Raw genomic sequence first — 22039 nt, 5'->3', positions numbered from 1 at the left:
AAGGGCTTTTTTTCTTTTTAATCAGAATTATTCATCTTTTCTTTCGTTATCCTTATCTGGTTTTGCTATCAAGGTTATGCTGATTTTGTAGAATGAGTTTGGAAGTGTTTCTATTCCTTGATATTTTGGAATTTTGAGGAAGATTAGTGTTAATTCTTCTTTAAATGTTTGGTAGCAATCTCCAGAAGCCATTTGGTCCTGGAGTTTTCTGTGTTGGGAGTTTGTTGATTACTGATTCAATCTCTTTACTTACTATTGGTCTGTTCAGATTTTTCGTTTCTTCCTGCTTCAGTCTTGGTAGGTTTGTGTTTCTAGAAATATATCTATTTTGTCTAGGTTATGTAATTTGTGGCACATAATTGTTCATAATAGTGTCTTATGATCCTCTGTATCTCTGCAATATCAGCTGTCACATCTCCTCTTTCATTTCTAATTTTTTTTGTCTTTTTTTTCTTAGTCTAGCTAAAGGTTTGTTAATTTTCGTTATCTTTTCAGAGAACCAACCCTTAGTTTTGCTTATTCTTTGTATTGTTTTTCTGGTCTCTATTTTGTTTACTTTCACTCTAATCTGTATTATTTCCATCTGCTAACTTTGGGCTTGATTTGTTCTTCTTTTTCTGGTACATTTAAGTTAGGTTATTTATTTGAGATCTCTCTAATTTCTTTTTATATATATATATATATATATATTTATTTTATTTTTTAAATTTTTGGCTGTGTTGGGTCTTCGTTGCTGTGTGCGGGCTTTCTCTAGTTGTGGCGAGCAGGGGCTACTCTTCATTGTGGTGCGCAGGCTTCTCATTGCAGTGGCTTCTCTTGTTGCCGTGCACGGGCTCTAGGCACATGGGCTTCAGTAGGTGTGGCATGGGGGCTCAGTAGTTGTGGCTCACGGGCTCTAGAGCACAGGCTCAGTAGTTGTGGCACACGGGCTTAGTTGCTCCGCGGCATGTGGGATCTTCCCGGACCAGGGCTCGAAACCGTGTGCCTTGTGTTGGCAGGTGGGTTCTTAACCACTGCGCCACCAGGGAAGCCCTCTAATTTCTTAATATGTATTTATCGCTATAAACTTTCCTCTCTGTTTTTGCTGTATCCCACCATATTCAATAGGTTGTATTTTCCATTTTCATTTGGTTTTGAGTTTTTTGGTTTTTGTTTCTTTTGGCTGCTCCACATGGTTTGTGGGATCTTAGTTCCCCCACCAGGGATTGAACCCGCACCCTTGGCAGTGAAAGTGCAAAGTCCTAACCACTGGACCACCAGGGAATTCCCAGAGATAATTTTACATTTCCCTTTGATTTCTTCTTTGACCCATTGTGCTGTTTAGTTTCCACATATTTGTAGATCTTCTTTCTTTTTGTAGATTTCTAGTTTCATACCCTTTTGGTCAGAAGAGGTAGCTGGTATGATTTCACTTTTCTTAAATTTGCTAAGATTTATGTTCTATTGTATGATCTATTCTGGAGAATGTTCCACATGTACCTGAAAAGAATGTGTATTCTGCTGCTGTTGCATAGAGTGTTATGTATATGACTGTTAAGTCAATTTATTCTCATGTGTGGTTCAATTCCAACATTTTCTTATTGCTTTTCTGTCTGGACAATTTATTCATTGCTGACAGTGGGATATTGACCTTCCCTACTATTATTGTATTGTCTACTTCTCCCTTAAGGTGTTAGTATTTGCTTAATATGTTTGGTTACTTGGGTGTTGGGACCATATGTATTTATGATTGCTGTATCTTCTTGACATATGGACTCTTTTATCATTATATAATAACCTTCTTTGACTTTTGATACCACGTTTGGCTTGAAGTCTATTTTGTTTCATATAAGTATAGTTTCACCATCTTTTGGTTTCCATTTGCTTGGAATATATTTTTCCATCCTTTTACCTTAAGCCTGTGAGTGTCTTTAGAGCTGAAATAAGTCTCCTGTAAGCAGCATACAGTTGAGTCTTTTTTTTTTAATCCATACAGTCTGTGCCTCATGATTGATGAATTCAATCCATTTACACTTAGGGAGATTATTGATATGTAAGGATGTACTACCGCCATTTTATCTTTTGCCTTCTGGTTATTTTGTCTCTTCATTGTTTCTTTTTCCTTCTGTTTCTACTTTTGTAAGTTGGCGATTTTCCATGGTGATTTGCTCACTCTCTCTTTTATATGTTTGCGTCTCTGCTCTAGCTTTTTGCTTTGTGGTTACCATGAGGTTTACATAAAACATCTCATAGATACAATAGTCCTTTTTCTGCTGATAGCAATTTATGTCCATTTGTCTAAATATGTTCCATCCTTTTACTCTTCCCCTTTTGTATTTTTTGATTTCACAAATTATCTCTTTTTATGCTGTGATTTTTGTTACCGAGTTTTAGTAGCTATAGTTATGTTAAATGTTCTTCCCCTTTTAACCTTTATGCTATAATTGTTTAATATACTATTCTAAAAAATTTACAGTTTTCCAATTCTGACTATCACCTTAATCACTTTTGTGTACTTTTGCCTTTTCATTTTACCTTGAAGAGCTCTGATCAACGTTTCTTTTAAGGCAGGTATAGTGGTGGTAAACTCCCTCAGGTTTTGTTTGTCTGGGAAAGCTATTATTTCTCCTTTCTATCTGAAGGATAACTTTGCTGGATAGAGTATGTTTTTTTTTTTTATTGGAGTATAGTTGATTTACAATGTTGTGATAGTTTCTGCTCTACAGCAAAGTGAATCAGTTATACATATATCCACTCTTTTTTAGATTCTTTTCCCATGTAGGTCATTACAGAGAATTAAGTAGAGTTCCCTGTGCTATACAGTAGGTCCTTACTAGTTATCTGTTTTATATATAGTAGTGTGTATGTGTCAATCTGGGTAGGGTATTCTTGACTGACAATTTTTATCTTTCAATACTTCGAATATGTCATCCCACTCTCTCCTGGTGTGTAGAATTCCTGTTGAGAAATCTCCTGATTGCATAATAGGGGTTCCTTTGTAGGTTGCTATCCTTTTCACTGGCTGCTTTTAAAATTCTTTATCACTGACTTTTGACAGTTTTAATGTGTCCTGGAGAAGGTCTTTTTCATTGAGATAAAGTGTTCTATTAGCTTCGTGGACCTGTATATCCAGTTCCTTCCCCAGGTTAGGAAGGTCTCAGCTATTATTTCTTTAAATATGCTCTCAGCTCCTTTCTCTCTCTCTTCTCCTTATGGTATACTCATTAATCTTATGTTGGCTCTTCTAATGGAGTCTGAAAATTCTCACGGGGTTTCTTCACTTTTAAAAAATCTTAGTTCTCTCTCCTTTTCCACCTGAAACACTTCTATATTGCTATCCTTGAGCTCACTTATTCTTTCTTCCATCTGACCTGCTCTATTACCAATGCTTTTTAATGCATTCTTCATCTCATTTATTGAGTTCTTGTGCCCCAGAATTTGTTTTGTTCTTTTTTAGAATTTCAATCCCTTTGGTATAGTACTCCTTCTATTCATTGACTTTATTCCTGAGATCATTGTATTACCTTTCTGAGTTATCTTGTAGCTTGTTGAATTTCTTCATAACAACTGTTTTGAATTCTTTATCAGCTAGATCACAATATTCCAAATCTTTGGGTTCAGTTCCTGTAAAACTGTCATTTTCTTTTTGTGCTACTGTAATACCATGATTTTTTCAATAGTATTTGATGAAAAGTGCCTTTGCCACTGCATCTGAAGTAGAGAACACCTTTCTTATTAAGACTTTGTTTACTTTGATTCTAACAGTTCAACAGGTTGGTAATTAGGAAACTTCCTTTTGTTTCTTTTCAGAATGTGGCACTATAGCACAAGTTTTTGATTTCTCTTCCCAAAGCTGACTCACCACTAAGGAGGTTGGGAGTGTGCACATTTAAAAAAATAAAAAATAAAAAAAGCTGGCAGATAGAAATAAAAGGGTGGAAAATGGCAATGGCAGAGCTGGGGGAGGTATATGCTTGGCACCTGAGGCTTTGGGTTGCCTACAGCCTGGTATGGGGATCCTTGAATGTGTGTGTGGGGTGTCTCGGGTTTGTGGGCAGTCCTCTTGCCAGAATCGTGGGGCAGACAGCAGGAAATGCATCCTTTCAGTTCTCTTTGCCTTCTTTATTTTATTTTATTATTTTAATTTTATTGGAGTATAGTTGATTTACAGTGTTGTGTTACTTTCAGGTGTATAGCAAAGTGATTCAGTTATACATATGTTCATTCTTTTTCAGATTCTTTTCTCATATGGGTTATCACAGAATATTGACTAGAATTCCCTGTGCTATATGGTAGGTCCTCATTGTTATCTATCTTATATATAGTAGTGTGTATATATTCATCCCAAGCTCCTGATTTATCCCTCCCCCCTCCATTTCCCCTTTGGTAACCATAAGTTTGTTTTTGAAATCTGAGTCTGTTTCTGTTTTGTAAATAAGTTCATTTATATCATTTTAAAATTAGATTCTACATATGAGTGAGATCATATGATATTTGTCTTTGTCTGACTTACTTCACTTAGTATGATAATCTCTAGGTCCATCCATGTTGCTGCAAATGGCTTTTTTTTTTTTTAATGGCTGAGTAGTATCCCATTGTATATATGTACCACATCTTCTTTATCCATTCCTCTGTAGATGGGCATTTAGGTTCTCTTTGCCTTCTTCTTTTTCCTTTCTGTCCTCTCAGTCACTGCAGCCTATCCTCAGAGAGAGCAATGGGTCCTTCCAGCTCCAGCATGCATGGCCAGGGAGACCCCCACTCACTACTTTGACCCTCCATCTCCATTGCCCGAATGGCATGCTGGCCCACTGCTGCTCCTGCTGCCACCAATGTACTGGGTCCCCAGCCTCCTCTGAGGTTCCAGTCCACCCACATTCGGGTGCAAGGTGGATGGATCTCTCAGGTAGCCTGGTGTGCTGTGTAGAGGAACTTTTTCTCTATTATGGATGTCCAGTTAGATGTAAATCAAAGGGGAGAGGAGATGCTGCCATGAGGCTGACATCACCCCTCCTGATTTGCTAATACTTTATTGAGGATTTTACATCGATGTTCATGAGCGATATTGGCCTGTAGTTTTCTTTTTTCTATAATGTGTATAATGTCTTTATCTGGCATTGGTATTAGGGTAATGCTGGGCTCAAAGAATGTGTTAGGACGTATTTCCCCTGCTTCTATTTTCTAAAGTAGATTGCAGAGAATTGGTGTAATTTCCTCCTTAAATGTTTCGTAGAATTTACAGGTGAAACCATCTGACCTTGCTGCTGTTTTAGAAGCTTATTAATGTTTGATTCACTTTCTTTAGTAGATATGGGCCTATTCAGATTGTTTATCTCTTCTTGTGTGAGTACTGGACAATTGTGTCTTTTTTTTTCTTTTAACATCTTGATTGGAGTATAATTGCTTTAAAATGTTGTGTTATTTTCTGCTGTATAACAAAGTGAATCAGCTATATGTATACATATATCCCCATATCCCCTCCCTCTGCATCTCCCTCCCACCCTCCCTTTACCACCCTTCCAGGTGGTCACAAAGCACCAAGCTGATCTCCCTGCGCTATGCAGCTGCTTCCCACTAGCTATCTATTTTACATTTGGTAGTGTATATATGTCAATGCTACACTCTCACTTCATCCCAGCTTCCCCTTCCCACCCCCACCCATGACCTCAAATCCGTTCTCTATGTCTGCGTCTTTATTCCTGTCCTGCCCCTAGGTTCAGCAGAACCATTTTGTTTTTAAGATTCCATATATATGTGTTAGCATACAGTATTTGTTTTCCTCTTTCTGACTTACTTCTCTCTGTATGACAGACTCTAGGTCCATCCACCTCATTACAAGTAACTCAATTTGGTTTCTTTTTCTGGCTGAGTAATATTCCATTGTATATATGTGTCACATCTTCTATATCCATTCATCTGTCAGTGGACACTTACGTTGCTTCTATGTCATGGCTATTGGAAATAGTGCTGCAATGAACATTGTCTCTTTTTGAATTATGGTTTTAACAGGGTATATGCCCAGTAGTGGGATTGCTGGGTCATATGGTAGTTCTATTTTTAGTTTTTTAACCTCCATGCTGTTCTCCATAGTGGTTGTATCAATTTACATTTCCACCAACAGTGCAAGAGTGTTCCCTTTTCTCCACACCCTCTCCAGCATTTATTGTTTGTAGATGTTTTGATGATGGCCATTCTGACCGGCGTGAGGTGATTGATTGATAATTCACTGTAGTTTTGATTTGCATTTCTCAAATGATTAGTGATGTTGAGCATCCTTTCATGTGTTTGTTGGCAATCTATATATATTCTTTGGAGAAATATCTATTTAGGTCTTCTGCCCATTTTTAGATTGGGTTGTTTGTTTTTTTTGATATTGAGCCGCATGAGCTGCTTGTATATTTTGGTGATTAATCCTTTGTCAGTTGCTTCATTTACAAATATTTTCTCCCATTCTGACGGTTGTCTTGTCATCTTATTTATAGTTTCCTTTGCTGTGCAAAAGCTTTTAAGTGTCATTAGGTCCCATTTGTTTATTTTTGTTTTTATTTCCATTTCTCTAGGGGGTGGGTCAAAAAGGATCTTGCTGTGATTTATGTCATAGAGTGTTCTGCCTATGCTTTCCTCTAAGAGTTTTATAGTGTCTGGCCTTACATTCAGGTCTTTAATCCATTTTGAGTTTATTTTTGTGTATGGTGTTAGGGAGTGTTCTAATTTCATACTTTTACATGTAGCTGTCTAGTTTTCCCAGCACCACTTATTGAAGAGGCTGTTTTTTCTCCATTGTATATTCTTGTCTCCTTTATCAGCGATAAGGTGACCATAGGTGCGTGGGTTTATCTCTGTGCTTTCTATCCTGTTCCATTGATCTATATTTCTGTTTTTGTGCCAGTACCATACTATCTTGATTACTGTAGCTTTGTAGTATAGTCTGAAGTCAGGGAGCCCAATTCCTCCAGCTCCGTTTTCATTTCTCAAGATTGCTTTGGCTATTCGGAGTTTTTTGTGTTTCCATACAAATTGTGCAAGTTTTTGTTCTAGTTCTGTGAAAAATTCCATTGGTAGTTTGACAGGGATTGCATTGAATCTCTAGATTGCTTTGGGTAGTAAAGTCATTTTCACAACATTGATTCTTCCAATCCAAGAACATGGTATATCTCTCCATCTATTTGTACAATCCTTAATTTCTTTCATCAGTGTCTTATGGTTTTCTGCATACAGGTCTTTTGACTCCTTAGGTAGGTTTATTGCTAGGTATTTTATTCTTTTTGTGGCAATGGTGAATGAGATTGTTTCCTTAATTTCTCTTTCAGATTTTTCGTCGTTAGTGTATAGGAATGCAAGAGATTTCTGTGCATTAATTTTGTATCCTGCTACTTTACCAAATTCATTGATTAGCTCTAGCAGTTTCTGGTAGCATCTTTAGGATTCTCTATATAGTATCATGTCATCTGTGAACAGTGACAGTTTTACTTCTTTTCCAATTTGGATTCCTTTTATTTCTTTCTTGTCTCTGATTGCTGTGGCTGAAACGTCCAAAACTATGTTGAATAATAGTGGTGAGAGTGGGCAACCTTGTCCTGTTCCTGATCTTAGTGGAAATGGTTTCATTTTTTTCACCATTGAGAACGATGTTGGCTGTGAGTTTGTCATATATGGCCTTTATTATGTTGAGGTAGGTTCCCTCTATGCCTACTTTCTGGAGAGTTTTTATCATAAATGGGTGTTGAATTTTGTCGAAAGCTTTTTCTGCATCTATTGAGATTATCATATAGTTTTTATCCTTCAGTTTGTTAATATAGAGTATCATGTTGATTGATTTGTGTATATTGAAGAATCCTTGCATCCCTGGGATAAATCCCACTTGATCATGGTGTATGATCCTGTTAATTTGCTGTTGGATTCTGTTTGCTAGTATTCTGTTGAGGATTTTTGCATTTATGTTCATCAGTGATATTGGCCTGTAGTTTTCTTTTTTTGTGACATCTTTGTCTGGTTTTGGTATCAGGGTGATGGTGGCCTCATAGAATGAGTTTTGGAGTGTTCCTCCCTCTGCTACATTTTGGAAGAGTTTGAGAAGGATAGGTGTTAGCTCTTCTCTAAATGTTTGGTGGAATTCGCCTGTGAAGCCATCTGGTCCTGGGCTTTTGTTTGTTGAAAGGTTTTTAATCACAGTTTCAAATTCAGTGCTTGTGATTGGTCTGTTCATATTTTCTATTTCTTCCTGGTTCAGTCTTGGAAGATTGTGCTTTTCTAAGAATTTGTCCGTTTCTTCCAGGTTGTCCATTTTACTGGCATATAGTTGCTTGTAGTAATCTCTCATGGTCCTTTGTATTTCTGAAGTGTCAGTTGTTATTTCTCCTTTTTCATTTCTATTTCTGTTGATTTGAGTCTTCTACCTTTTTTTCTTGATAAGTTTGGCTAAGGGTTTATCAATTTTGTTTATCTTCTCAAAGAACCAGCTTTTAGTTTTTTGATCTTTGCTATTGTTTTCATTTCTTTTTCGTTTATTTCTGATATGATCTTTCTTTCCTTCTGCTAACTTTTTGTTGTTGTTGTTCTTCTTCTTCTTTCCCTAATTGCTTTAGCTGTAAATTTAGGTTATTTGAGATTTTTCTTGTTTACTGAGGTAGGATTGTGTTGCTATAAACTTCCCTCTTAGAACTGCTTTTGCTGCATTCCATCGATTTTGGGTTGTCGTGTTTTCATTGTCATCTATTTCTAGGTATTTTTTGATTTCCTCTTTGGTTTCTTTAGGGTGATCTCTTGGTTATTTAGTAGTGTACTGTTTAGCCTCCATGTGTTTGTATATTTTACAGTTTTTTTCCTGTAATGGATATCTAGTCTCATAGCGTTGTGGTCGGAAAAGATACTTGATATGATTTCAATTTTCTTAAGTTTACTGAGGCTTGATTTGTGACATGAGATATGATCTATTCTGGAGGATGTTCCATGAGCACTTGAGAAGAAAGTGTATTCTCTTGTTTTTGGATGGAATGTCCTATACATATCCATTAAGTCCATCTTGTCTAATGTGTCATTTAAAGCTTGTGTTTCCTTATTTATTTTCATTTTGGATGATCTGTCCATTGGTGAAAGTGGGGTGTTTAAGTCCCCTACTATAACTGTGTTACTGTCGATTTCCCCTTTAATGGCTGTTAGCATTTGTCTTATGTGTTGAGGTGCTCCTGTGTTGGGTGCATAAATATTTACAATTGTTATACCTTCTTCTTGGATTGATCCCTTGATCATTACATAGTGTCCTTCTTTGTCTCTTGTAGTAGTCTTTAAAGTCTATTTTTTCTAATATGAGAATTGCTACTCCAGCTTTCTTTTGATTTCCATTTGCATGGAATATCTTTTTCCATCCCCTCACTTTCAGTCCGTATGTGTCCCTAGGTCTGAAGTGGGTCTCTTGTAGACAGCATATATACAGGTCTTGTTTCTGTATCCATTCAGCCAGTCTATGTCTTTTGGTTGGAGCATTTAATCCATTTACATTTAAGGTAATCATCAGTATGTATGTTCCTATTGCCACTTTCTTAACTGTTTTGGGTTTGTTATTGTAGATCTTTTCCTTCTCTTGTGTTTCCTGCCTAGAGAAGATCCTTTAGCATTTGTTGTAAAGCTGGTTTGGTGGTGCTGAATTCTCGTAACTTTTGCTTGTCTGTAAAGGTTTTAATTTCTCCATTGAATCTGAATTAGATCCTTGCTGGGTAGAGTAATATTGGTTGCAGGTGTTTTCCTTTCATCTCTTTAAATATGTCCTGCTGCTCCCTTCTGGCTTGCAGAGTTTTTGCTGAAAGATCGGCTGTTAACCTTATAGGGATCCCCTTGTATGTTATTTGTTGCTTTTCCCTTGCTGCTTTTAGTATTTTTTCTTTGTATTTAATTTTTGATAGTTTGATGAATATGTGTCTTGGTGTGTTTCTCTTTGGATTCATCCTGTATGGGACTCTCTGCACTTCCTGGACTTGATTATTTTCTTTCCATATTAGGGAAGTTTTCAACTATAATCTGTTCAAATATTTTCTCAGACACTTTCTTTTCCTCTTCTTCTTCTGGGACCCCTATAATTTGAATGTTGGTGTGTTTAATGTTGTCCCAGAGGTCTCTGAGACTGTCCTCAATTCTTTTCATTCTTTTTTCTTTATTCAGCTCTGTGGTAGTCATTTACACTATTTTATCTTCCAGGTCACTTATCTGTTCTTCTGCTATTGATTTCTTCTAGAGAATTTTTAATTTTATTTATTGTGTTGTTCATCATTGTTTTTTTTTTCGCTCTTTAGTTCTTCTAGGTCCTTGTTAAACGTTTCTTGTATTTTCTCCACTCTATTTCCAAGATTTTGGATCATCTTTACTATCATTACTCTGAATTCTTTTTCAGGTAGACTGCCTATTTCTTCTTCATTTGTTTGGTCTGGTGTGATTTTACCTTGCTCCTTCATCTGCTGCATATTTCTTTCTTATTTTGTTTAACTTACTTACTGTTTGGGGTCTCCTCGCAGGCTGCAGGTTCATAGTTCCCTTGTTTTTGCTGTCTGCCCCCAGTGGGTGTGGTTGGTTCAGTGGCTTGTGTAGGCTTCCTGGTGGAGGGGACTGGTGCCTGTGTTCTGGTGGGTGGGGCTGGATCTTGTCTTTCTGGTGGGCAGGGCCGTGTCTGGTGGTGTGTTTTGGGGTGTCTGTGAACTTAGTATGATTTTAGGCAGACTCTCTGCTAATGGGTGGGGTTGTGTTCCTGTCTTTCTAGTTGGTTGGCATGGGGTTTCCAGCACTGGAGCTTGCTGGCCATTGGGTGGAGCTGGGTCTTAGCACTGACATGGAGATCTCTGGCAGAGCTCTCACCAATTGATATTACGTGGGGCCGGGAGGTCTCTGGTGGTCCAATGTCCTGAACTTGGCTCTCCCACATGAGAGTCTCAGGCCTGACACCAGGCCGGAGCACTAAGACCCTGTAAGCCACATGGCCAGGTACGTGGGGATTTTCTTGCCTTTGGGGAAGTCTGAGGTCTTCTGCCAGTGTTCAGTCGGTGTTCTGTAGGAGTTGTTTCACATGTAGATGTATTTTTGATGTATTTGTGGGGAGGAAGGTGATCTCCACGTCTTACTCCTCTGCCATCTTGTAGGTCCCCCGAAAATTGTGTATTTAAAGGACTTGGTTCGTTTATTCTAGGTAATCACATTTGTGGCCATAGAGTTGTTCATATCTTCCTTTATTATCCTTTTAATGTCTTTGTGATCTGTAGTGATGTCCCCTCTTTCATTTCTGATATTAGTATTTGTTTCCCCTTCTTTTTTCCTCAGTTAGCCTGGTTAGAGATTTATCAATTTTATTGCTCCTTTCAAAGAACCAGATTTTGGTTTCACTCATTTTCTCTATTGATATCCTGTTTTCAATTTCATTAATTGCTGCTCTAGTTCTTACTATCTCTTTTCTTCTGCTGACTTTGGATATAATTTGCCCTTCTCTTTCTGGTTTCCTAAAGTGGATATTTAATTATTAATTTTATATCTTCTTTTCTAATATATACATTTAATGTTATAAATTTCCTTCTAAACACTGCTTTTGCTGCATCCCACAAATTTTGGTAAGTTGTGTTTTCATTTAGTTCAAAATATTTTAAAAATTTCTCTTTGAGATTTCTTCTTTGATTGACCTGTGTGTTTTATAGAAGTGTTGCTTAATCTCCATGTATTTTAGAATTTTCCAGTTATCTTCTTGTTACTTATTTCTAGTTTAATTGTACTGTGGTCTGAGAACAGCTATTGCATAATTTCTATTCTTTTAAAGGTGTGTTTATGTCCCAGATGTGGTCTATCTTGGTGAATGTTTAATGTGAGCTTGAGAAGACTTTGTATTCTGTTGTTGGATAAAGCAGTCTATAGATGTCCATTTTATCCAGTTGATTGATGACGTTGTTTATTTCAACTATATCTTTACTGATTTTTGGCTTGGATCTGTCCACTTCTGATCAGGATTGTTGAAATCCCCGACTCTGACAGTGAATTTATCTATTTCTATTAGTTTTTGCTTCACATAGTTTGATGCGGTTTTTAGGCACATGCACATTAAATGTGTTATATCATCTTCTCTTATATCTTCATAAAGTTGTTATATCTTCCCTTTGTCATAATCTAATGCCCTTTTTTATTAATTACTGATAACGTTCCTTGCTTTGAAATCTGCTCTTTTTGAAAATTATATAGCTGCTCTTGCTTACTTTCGATTAGCATTAGTGTGGTGTATTTCTCTCCATCCATTTACTTTTTTTTTTTTTTTAAGATTTTTTTGGTGTGGACCAGGACCATTTTAAAAATCTTTATTGAATTTGTTACAATATTGCTGTTTTGTGTTTTGTTTTTTTGGCCCCAAGGCACGTGGGATCTTAGCTCCATGACCAGGATCAATCCTGCACCCCCTGCATTGGAAGGCAAAGTCTTAACCACTGGAACACTGGGAAGTCCCTCCATCCATTTACATTTAATCTATATGTCTTTATAGTTAAAGTGGGTTTCTTGTAGATGATAACATATTGTTTGTTTGGTCATGTTTTTAGATCCACTCTAACAATCTCTATTTTTAAATAGGTACATTTAAATAACATTCAAAGTGATTACTGATACATTTCTATTAATATCTATCATATGCATTACTGCTTCTATTTGTTGCCCTTGTTCTATTTTTGTCTTTGATTCTTTTTCTGGCTTTTGTAGTTTTAATAGCATTTTCTATGATTCCATTTCTCTCCTTTCTTAGCATATTAGTTATACTTTATTTCCCACCTTGTTTTTAGTGGGTGCCCTAGAATTTGTATATACAATTATAGCTAATCCAATTCTGTCAAATAACACATCACAGGTAGTGTACCTTTTATAGTAATAAAATAATCCTAAGAAGTCCTTCTTCCTGTCCTTTGTATCACTGCTGTTATTCATTTCACTTATATATAAGCATATACATTAGCATACATATTCATAACACAAATACATAAGCATACATAATCGAATACATTGTTGGCATTTGGAAGAAACTGTTATCTGTTAGATCAACTAAAAATAAAGCTTTTATTTTATCTTCAGTTATTCCTTCTTCACTGCTCTTCCTTATTTTATATAGATCTGCGTTTTTGACCTATATTACATTCATTCTCTCTAAAGAACTTTTAACATTTCTTGCATGGTGAGTGTACTGGCAACAAATTCCATCAATTTTTGTTTGAGAAAGTGTTTATTCAGTTTTGAAAGAACAGTTTTGCAGAGTACAGAAATCTATGTTGGTGATATTTTTCTCTCAAAAATTTAAATAGTTCACTCCACTTTTTTCTTGCTCACATGGCTTCTGAGTAGTTAGATGTGATACTTATCTTTGTTCCTCTGTAGATAAAATGTTTCTTACCTCTGGCTTCCTTCAGATTAGCTTGGTGATCTCTGAGTTTCCTGGATCTGTGGTTTGGTGTCTGACATTAATTTGGGGGCAATCTGTTGTTGTTGGAAATATTTCATCTTTTCCTTTATTTCTTCTATTGATATTACCATTGTACATATGTTATACCGTTTGTAGTTGTACCAAAGTACTTGCATAATATATTGGTTTTTTTTTTTTCTTCAGTCTTTGTATTTCCCTGCCTTTCCAATATGGGGGCAGCAGTTTGCCCTCTGTCCTCCAGTCTCTTATGAATCCAAGAAGTTTAAAAATTTTCAATATCTGTTCAACTTCTTACTTGCTGCTAGGATGGAGTGGTGACTTCCAGCTCTTTAAATGCAGAACCAGAAACAAAGTCTTGATGTGCACTTGGAACATTCACCAAGATATATCAAATGCTGGGTTTTAATATATTCACAAGGTCTGAAATCATACAGGGTATGTTCTCTAACAGAATTATAAATAATTAAAAATAGTGTATCCCCCCAAATACTTGGAAATTAAATAGAAACTTACTTAAAATTTTTAATTAAAATCATTAAAACACTTAGAAAACTTAGATTAAATAAAGCTTAATTCTTATAAAGATTAATCACTTATAAAACTAGTATGAAGCTTAAAAGACAAAAGTAGTAAAAATAACTATAATAGTTAAGTGATACACAATATAAAAAGATGTAAAGTGTGACATCAAAACCCTGAAATGTAAGTGGGGGAGAGTGAAAATATAGAGCTTTAGAATGTGTTCATACTTAAGTTGTTATCAACTTCAAGGACTGTTTTGTTATATGTAAACCTCATGGTAACCACAAAGGAAAACCTATAATAGATGCACAAAAGATAGAGAAAGGAATCTAAGCATACCACAAAAGAAAATCATCAAATCACACAGGAAGAGAGCAAGAGAAGAAAGGGACAGAGAAACTATAATACAGCCAGAAAACAATGCACAAATGGCCATGAGTATATACCTATCAATAATTACTTTAAAAGTAAATGGGCTATATTTCCCAAAGATAGAGTAGGTGAATGGATAAAAAACCAACCAACCAACCCAAGACCAATCTATACGCTGTCTACAAGTAACTCACGTCAGATGTAAGGACACACACTGACCGAAAGTGAAGGGACTAAAAGAGATAATCCGTGTAAATAGAAACCAAATGAAAGTTGCAGTGGCTACATTTATATTAGACAAAATAGACTTTAAAACAAAGAAAGACTGTAATAAATGACAAAGAAGGGCATTACGTAATGATAAAGGGGTCAATTCAACAAAAGGATATATAATATTTGTAAACATTTATGAGCCCAACACAGGAGCACTTAAATATATAAAGCAAATATTAACAGAGTTAAAGGGAGAAATAGATAGCAATACAGTAATAGTAGGGGACTTTAATACTCCACTGTCAATAAATAGATCATCCAGACAGAAAATCAATTAAGAAAACACTGGCTTTAAATGACATGCTAAACCAGATGGACTTAACAGAATATACAGAAAATTTCATCCTAAAGCAACAAAATACACATTCTTCTCAACTTCACAGGAACATTCTCCAGGACAGATTTTAGGCCACAAATCAAGTCTTAATAAATTTAAGAAGATTGAAATCATATCAAGCTTCTTTTTTTGAGCACGTGGTATGAAACTACAAATCAATTACAAAACAAAGAAACAAGCAAAAAACTGGAAAATTCACAAATATGTAGATTAAACAACATGCTACTGGACAACCAAAGGGTCAAAGAAGAAATCAAGAGAAATAAAAAATACCTTGAGACAAATGAAAATGGAAATACAACATACCAAAACTTATGGAATACAATTCTTAGAGGGAAGATAAGCACCTAGAAAGAAACAAGAAACAAGAAAAATCTCAAACAACCTAACTTTACACCTTAAGGAACTAGAAAAAGAAGAATAAACAAAGCCCTAATTAGTAAAAGGAAGGAAATAACAAAGATCAGACTGGAAATAGATTAAAAAGACAATAGAAAAGATCAATAAAACTAAGAGCTGGATCTTTGAAAAGTAAACAAAATTGACAAACCTTTATCTAGACCCATCAAGAAAAAGAGAGGACTCAAATAAAATAAGAAATGAAAGAGATGTTACAAGTGATACCACAAAAATTCAAAGGATCATGAAACTATTATGAACGATTATATGCTAACAAATTGAATAGCCTAGAAGAAATGGATAAATTCCTAGAAACATACAGAAAATCTGAGTAGATCAATTACTAGTAGGGAGATTGAATCAGTAATCCAAAACCTCCCAACAAACAAAAACTCCAGGATCAGATGGCTTCACTGCTGAATTCTACCAAAATTTAAAGAATTAATACCAAACTTTCTCAGACTCTTCTAAAAAAACAGAAAAAGAAGGAATGTTTCCAATCTCATTTTACGAGGTCAGCATTACCCTGGTTCCAAAATCAGACAAGGACACCGCAAGAAGAAAAGTTACAGGACTATATCCCTGATGAACATAGATACAAAAACCCTCAACAAAATATTAGGAAACTGAATTCAAGAATACATTAAAGGGATCAGACACCATAATCAAGTAGGATTTATTCCAGGGATCCAAGGATGGTTCAACATCTGCAAATCAATAAATGTAATATACTACATTGTCATATGATTTTTATCCTTTATTTTGTCAGTCTCAATAGATGGAGAAAAAGCTTTTGACAAAATTCAACACTCATTTATGATAAAAATTCTCAACAAAGTGGGTACAGAGAAGATTCACATCAACATAATAAAGGCCATTTGACAAGTCCACAGATAACATGCTCAATGCTAAAAAGCTAAAAGCTTTTCCTTTAACATCAGGAACAAGACAAGAATGTCCCCTTTTGCCACTTTTATTCAACATAGTACTGGAAGTCCTAAGCAGAGCAATTCATTAGGCAAGAAAAAGAAATAAAAGGCATCCAAATCAGAAATAAGTAAAACTATTTACAGATGACATGATATTATATATAGAAAACCCTAAAAACTCCACCCAAAACTATTAAAACTAATAAACAAATTCGGTAAAGTTGCAGGATACAAAGTCAATATACAGAAATCTGTGGTGTTTCTATACACAAATAACAAACTGTCAAAAAGGAAAATTAAGAAAACAACCCCATGTACAATTGCATCAAAAAGAATAAAATACTGGGGAATAAATTTAACCAAGGTAGTGAAAGACCTGTACACTCAAAACTATACGACACTGAAGAAAGAAACTGAAGAAGACACAAATAAATGGAAAACTAGTCCATGCTCATAGATTAGAAGATTACTGCTAAAATGTCCATACTCTCCAAAGCAAATTACAGATCCAGTGCAATCCTCATCAAAATTCCAATGGCATTTTTCACAGAAATAGAACAAACAATCCTAACATTTGTATAGAACCACAAGAGACCTTGAACAGCCAAAGCCACCTTGAGAAAAAAGAACAAAGCTGGAGGTATCATGCTTCCTGACTTCCAAATATATCACAGAACTCTAATAGAACAGTATGGTATTGGCATAAAAACATATATAGATCAATGGAACAGAATAGAGAAACCAGAAAGAAACCCATACACATATGGTCAATTAATTTACAACAAAGGAGCCAAAAACCTACAATAGGGAAAGGAGTCTCTTAATAAATGGTGTTGGGAAAACTGGACCACTATCTTCTACCATACACACACACACACACACACACACACACACACACACACCACACAAAAGCTCAAAATGGATTAAAGATTTAAATATAAGACCTGAAACCATAAAAGTCCTAGAAAAACATAGGTGGTAAATTCCTTGACATCAGTGTTGGCATTGATTTTTTGGATTTGATATCAAAAGTAAAGGCAACAAAGTCAAAAATAAAAAAGTTGGAGTACATCAAACTAAAAAACTTCTGCACAGCAAAGGAAGCCATCAACAAAATGAAAAGGCAACCTACTGAATGGGAGAAAATACTTGCAAATCATATATCTGACAAAGGGTTAATATCCAAAATGTACAAGGAACTCATACAATTCAATAGCAAGAAAATAAACTATCCAATTAAGAAATGGGCAGAGGATCTGAATAGACATTTTCCCAAAGAAGCCATACAAATGGCACATGAAAAGGTGCTCAACATCACTCATCATCAGGGAAATGCAAATCAAAACCACAATGTCACATCACACCTGTTAGAATGGCTACTAACAAAAAAAGAAATAAGTATTGGTGAGGATGTGGAGAAAAGGGAACCCTTCTACACTGTTGGCAGGAATGTAAATTGGTGTAGCTACTATGGAAAACAGTATAGAAGTTCTACCTATGACCCAGTGATTCTACTTCTGGGGATTTATCCAAAGAAAAGAAAAAACATTAACTCGAAAAGATACGTGCACACCCATGTTCACTGAAGCATTATTTACAATATCTAAGATATGGAAACAACCTAAGTGTCCAACAATGAAGAAATGGATAAAGAACATGTACATACATACATGAAGGAATATTCAGCCATAAAAAATAAGGAAATCCTGCCATTTGGGACAACATGGATGGACTTTGAGGGCATTATGCTAAGTGAAATAAATCTGACAGAGAAAGACAAATACCGTATGAGCCAACTTATATGTAGAATCTAAAAAACAAAAACAAGAAAACTGAGCTCATGAATTAGAGAGAGAACAGATTGGTGGCTGCTAGAGGTGGGGGCTTAGGGTTGGGTAAAATGGGTGAAGGGGGTCAAAGGTACAAACTTCCAGTTACAGAATAAGTAAGTCATGAGGATGTAATGTACAGTATGGTGACTACAGTTAATACTGTACTGCAAATTTGAAAGTGCTGAGAGATCTTAAAAATTCTCATCACAAGAAAAAATTTTCTAACTATGGTGAGGGATGTTAACTAGGCCTATTAACCATTTCACAATATACACAAATATCATTATGCTGTATACCTGAAACTAATGTTATCTGTCAATTATACCTCAATTTAAAAAAACAAAAAAAAGTGTGGAAAGATAATCTAGAAAGGAGAAATTATTTCAGACATATGGAGATAAAAGTCTTATGAACTAAATTGAAATATTTAAATAAAATGGATAAACTCCTAGAAACATATAAAATGTATAGGAATAACTTGAATAGACTCATAAACTGTAAAAAGTATATTAGAAATAGTAGTCAAGGACCTGTCCTCTGAAAAAACCTCAGGTCCAAATGTTTTTATTCTATCAAATTCTACCAAACTTTCAAAATAGCTAATTCTATTTTATGCAAGTTGTTCCAGAAACCAGAAAACAGGGGAAGTGGGAGGTCTTCCCAGCTCATTCCTTGAGATTAGTGTAATACTGACTCAAAAACCAGAAACAAACAAAAAACCCAAACCAAGAGAATAAAAAGGAAAATTATAGGCCCATTTTGTTTATGTATGCAGATTCAAAATCCTAAATAAAGCAATAGTTAAATGAATACAACAGAGCACTAAAAATAATATATCATGAACAAGCAGGGTTTGTGCTAGTAATGCAAGGATTGTTCAATATCAGAAAAATCCATCAATATACTTCTCTATATTAATAAAATAACGGAGTAAAACATTTCATGATAATTTTAGTTGAACCAGAACAATCATTTTGCAAAGTTCAACACCTGTCTATAATTGTTAGTAAACTAGAAATAGAAGGAAATATTCTTAATGAGGGAAAAGCTATGTATACTCAAACTCTATGTATACGCAAACAGTATATATCACACTAAGTGGGTAAACCTTAGATGCATTCCCTTTAAGATAAGAAACAAGATTAGGACATCCTTATCACCACAAATGTTTAACACAGTATTGGAAATCCTGACTAACACTATTAAGAAAAAAGTGAAGGGACTGGAAGGAAAAAAAAGTATATCCCCCAAATATTTAGAAATCAAAACACCTCTAAATAATCCAGGGATCAAAAAAGAAATCATAAAGGAAATAAGAAAATATTCTGATTTGAATAACAATGAAAAGATAAAATCTGTGGGAATCACCTAAAGCAGTACATAGAGGGAAATGTGTAGTTTTAATGCCTTTATTAAAAAGGGTTAAAAATCAATTTATCTAAGCTTCAAAAAAGCCATAAAAGAAGAGCAAATTAAAACCAAAATAGAGGGACTTCCCTGGTGGTCCAGCAGTTAAGAATCCTTGCTCCCAATACAGGGAGCACAGGTTCGATCCCTGGTTAGGGAACTAGATCCCACATGTTGCAACTAAAGATCCCACACACTGCAAAGAGCCTGTGTGCTGCAACTAAGGCCTGGTGCAGCCAAATAAATAAATGAATAAATGTTAGAAAACAAAATCAAAATAGAAAGGAATAATACAGATGAGAGCATAGGGCAATAAAAATAAATGGGTAAAATTAACAAAGCCAAAAGTTGATTCTTTGAAAAAATTAATAGACTTTATTAAACCCCTAGCAAGATTGGTCAGGTAAAAAGTATAGAAAAAAAGCTACCAATAAGCAAAACCAATACATATCCTATAGTCACTATAAGGATAATCAAAGAATATTCTGAACAACTTTATGTCAAAAATATTGGAAATTACATGAAATAGACAAATTCCTTAAAAGATACAACTTACCAAATTTCACAAAAGAAACAGAAAATGTGAATAATCCTGTATCTGTTTCAGAAATTGAATTTGTGATCCACAATATTACCCCCTGCAAAAAAAACACCCCCCAAACCCCTCTAACTAGGTCCAGATGACATCAATGGTGAATTCTTCAAAACATTAAAAGAAAAAATAATAACCTCATAAACTCTTCCAAAAAAGGGGAGGAGGGAACACTTCCCAAATTGTTTTGTGAGGCCAGCATAACCCTAATACCAAAACCTGACAGAGATGGTATAAGAAAATGAAATCACAGATCTATATCCTTCATAAGCACGGATACAAAAGCCTCTAACACAGTATTAGCATATCAAACAGCAATATATAAATAGATAACACATCATACCCAAGTGAAATTTATTTCAGTGATATAAAGTTGGTTTAACATTTGAAAATCAACCAAAATAGTTCACCGTAGTACCAAGCTAAAACACACAAAACCATATGATCATCTTGAAAAATGGAGAAAAAACATTTTCAAAACTCAACACCTCATGGTTCTCACCATGTCTATTTAACATTGTACAGGAAGTTCTAGCCAGTGCAATAACACAATAACAAGAGACAAAACCCATGAAAATTGAAAAAACTGAAACAATTCTCAGATGACATAATTGTGTACATCAAAATCAAAAGCGTTCTACACAAAAGTTAAAAAAAATAGAAAAATTGAATGAATTTAGCAAGGTTGTTAAGTTACGAAGTAAAAAGCACAAAAATTAATTGCATTTATGTATAACAGTAATGAGTAATTGGAAGATAAATTAAGAAACAATTCTACTTACCACAGCACCAAAAACCTTAAAAATTTTAAGAGTTTAACAAAGATTTGCCAGATGTCTATAATGAAGACTACAAAACCTTCCTGAGAAAAGACCTAAGATAAATAGAGAGATATACCATGTTCATGGATTAGAAGAGTCAATATTAAGACGTCAGTGCTTTCAAAATTGATATATAAATTCAGAGAGATCCAAATCAAAATCGTATCAGGATTTTTTTTAAAATAAATTGATCAGCTAGCTGATTCCAAAATTTATTTAAATGCATTTACGGAAATGCAAAGAACCTAGGATAGACAAAACAATCTTGACAACAGAGTTGAAGGGTTTACACTACCTGATCTCAAAGCTAGGCATAAAGCTATAGTAATCAAGACAGTGTGCTACCGGTGTAAGGATAAATGAACAGAATTGGAGAGCCCAGAAATAGACCCACATTTATACAGTTAACTTCATTTTATAAATTTTTTGGCCACACTGCGTGGCTTGTGGGATCTTAGTTCCCCAACCAGGGATCAAACCCATGCCCCCTGCAGTGGGAGCATGAAGCCCTGATCACTGGACTGCCAGGGAATTCCTCAGTCAGCTAATTTTAAAGAGGCACCAAATGAATTCAATGGAGATAGAGAACATTTTCAACAAATGGAGCTAAACCAAATAGATACTCTTATGAGGGTTGGGAGGAAGGAAGATCCTCAATCCTTGCCTCACATCTTACACATAAATGAATTTGAGATGGATCATGGACTTAAATGTAAGAGGCTGCTTTCAGAAGAAAACACAGGAAATTATCTTCATGAACTTGGGGTTGACAAGAATATTTTAGATAAGACACAAAAAAACACATAACGATAAAGGGAAAAAAATGGACTTCATCAAAGTAAAACACTCCTGCTCCCCAGAGTCACCAGTAAGAAAATATACAGGCAGGGCACAGACTGAGGGAAAATGCTAGTAATACATACATCTGACAAAGAACTTACTAACATCCTTATGAAAAGGATTCCAACCATTCTGTAATGAGACAAGCAACCTAATGAAAAAAAAAATGGCCAGAGCCTTCAATACACATTTCAGAAAAAAAGAAGATAAATTGTCAGTAAGCATATAAAAAGGAGTTAAACATCATTTGCTATGCAAATTAAAATCATGAGATATAATAAAACAACTGGAACTCTCATTATTGTACACAAAT

Source organism: Balaenoptera musculus, chromosome 4 (genome assembly GCF_009873245.2).
Source record: "Balaenoptera musculus isolate JJ_BM4_2016_0621 chromosome 4, mBalMus1.pri.v3, whole genome shotgun sequence".
Classification (NCBI taxonomy): Eukaryota; Metazoa; Chordata; class Mammalia; order Artiodactyla; family Balaenopteridae; genus Balaenoptera; species Balaenoptera musculus.
Note: the sequence above shows the minus strand (reverse complement) of the source record.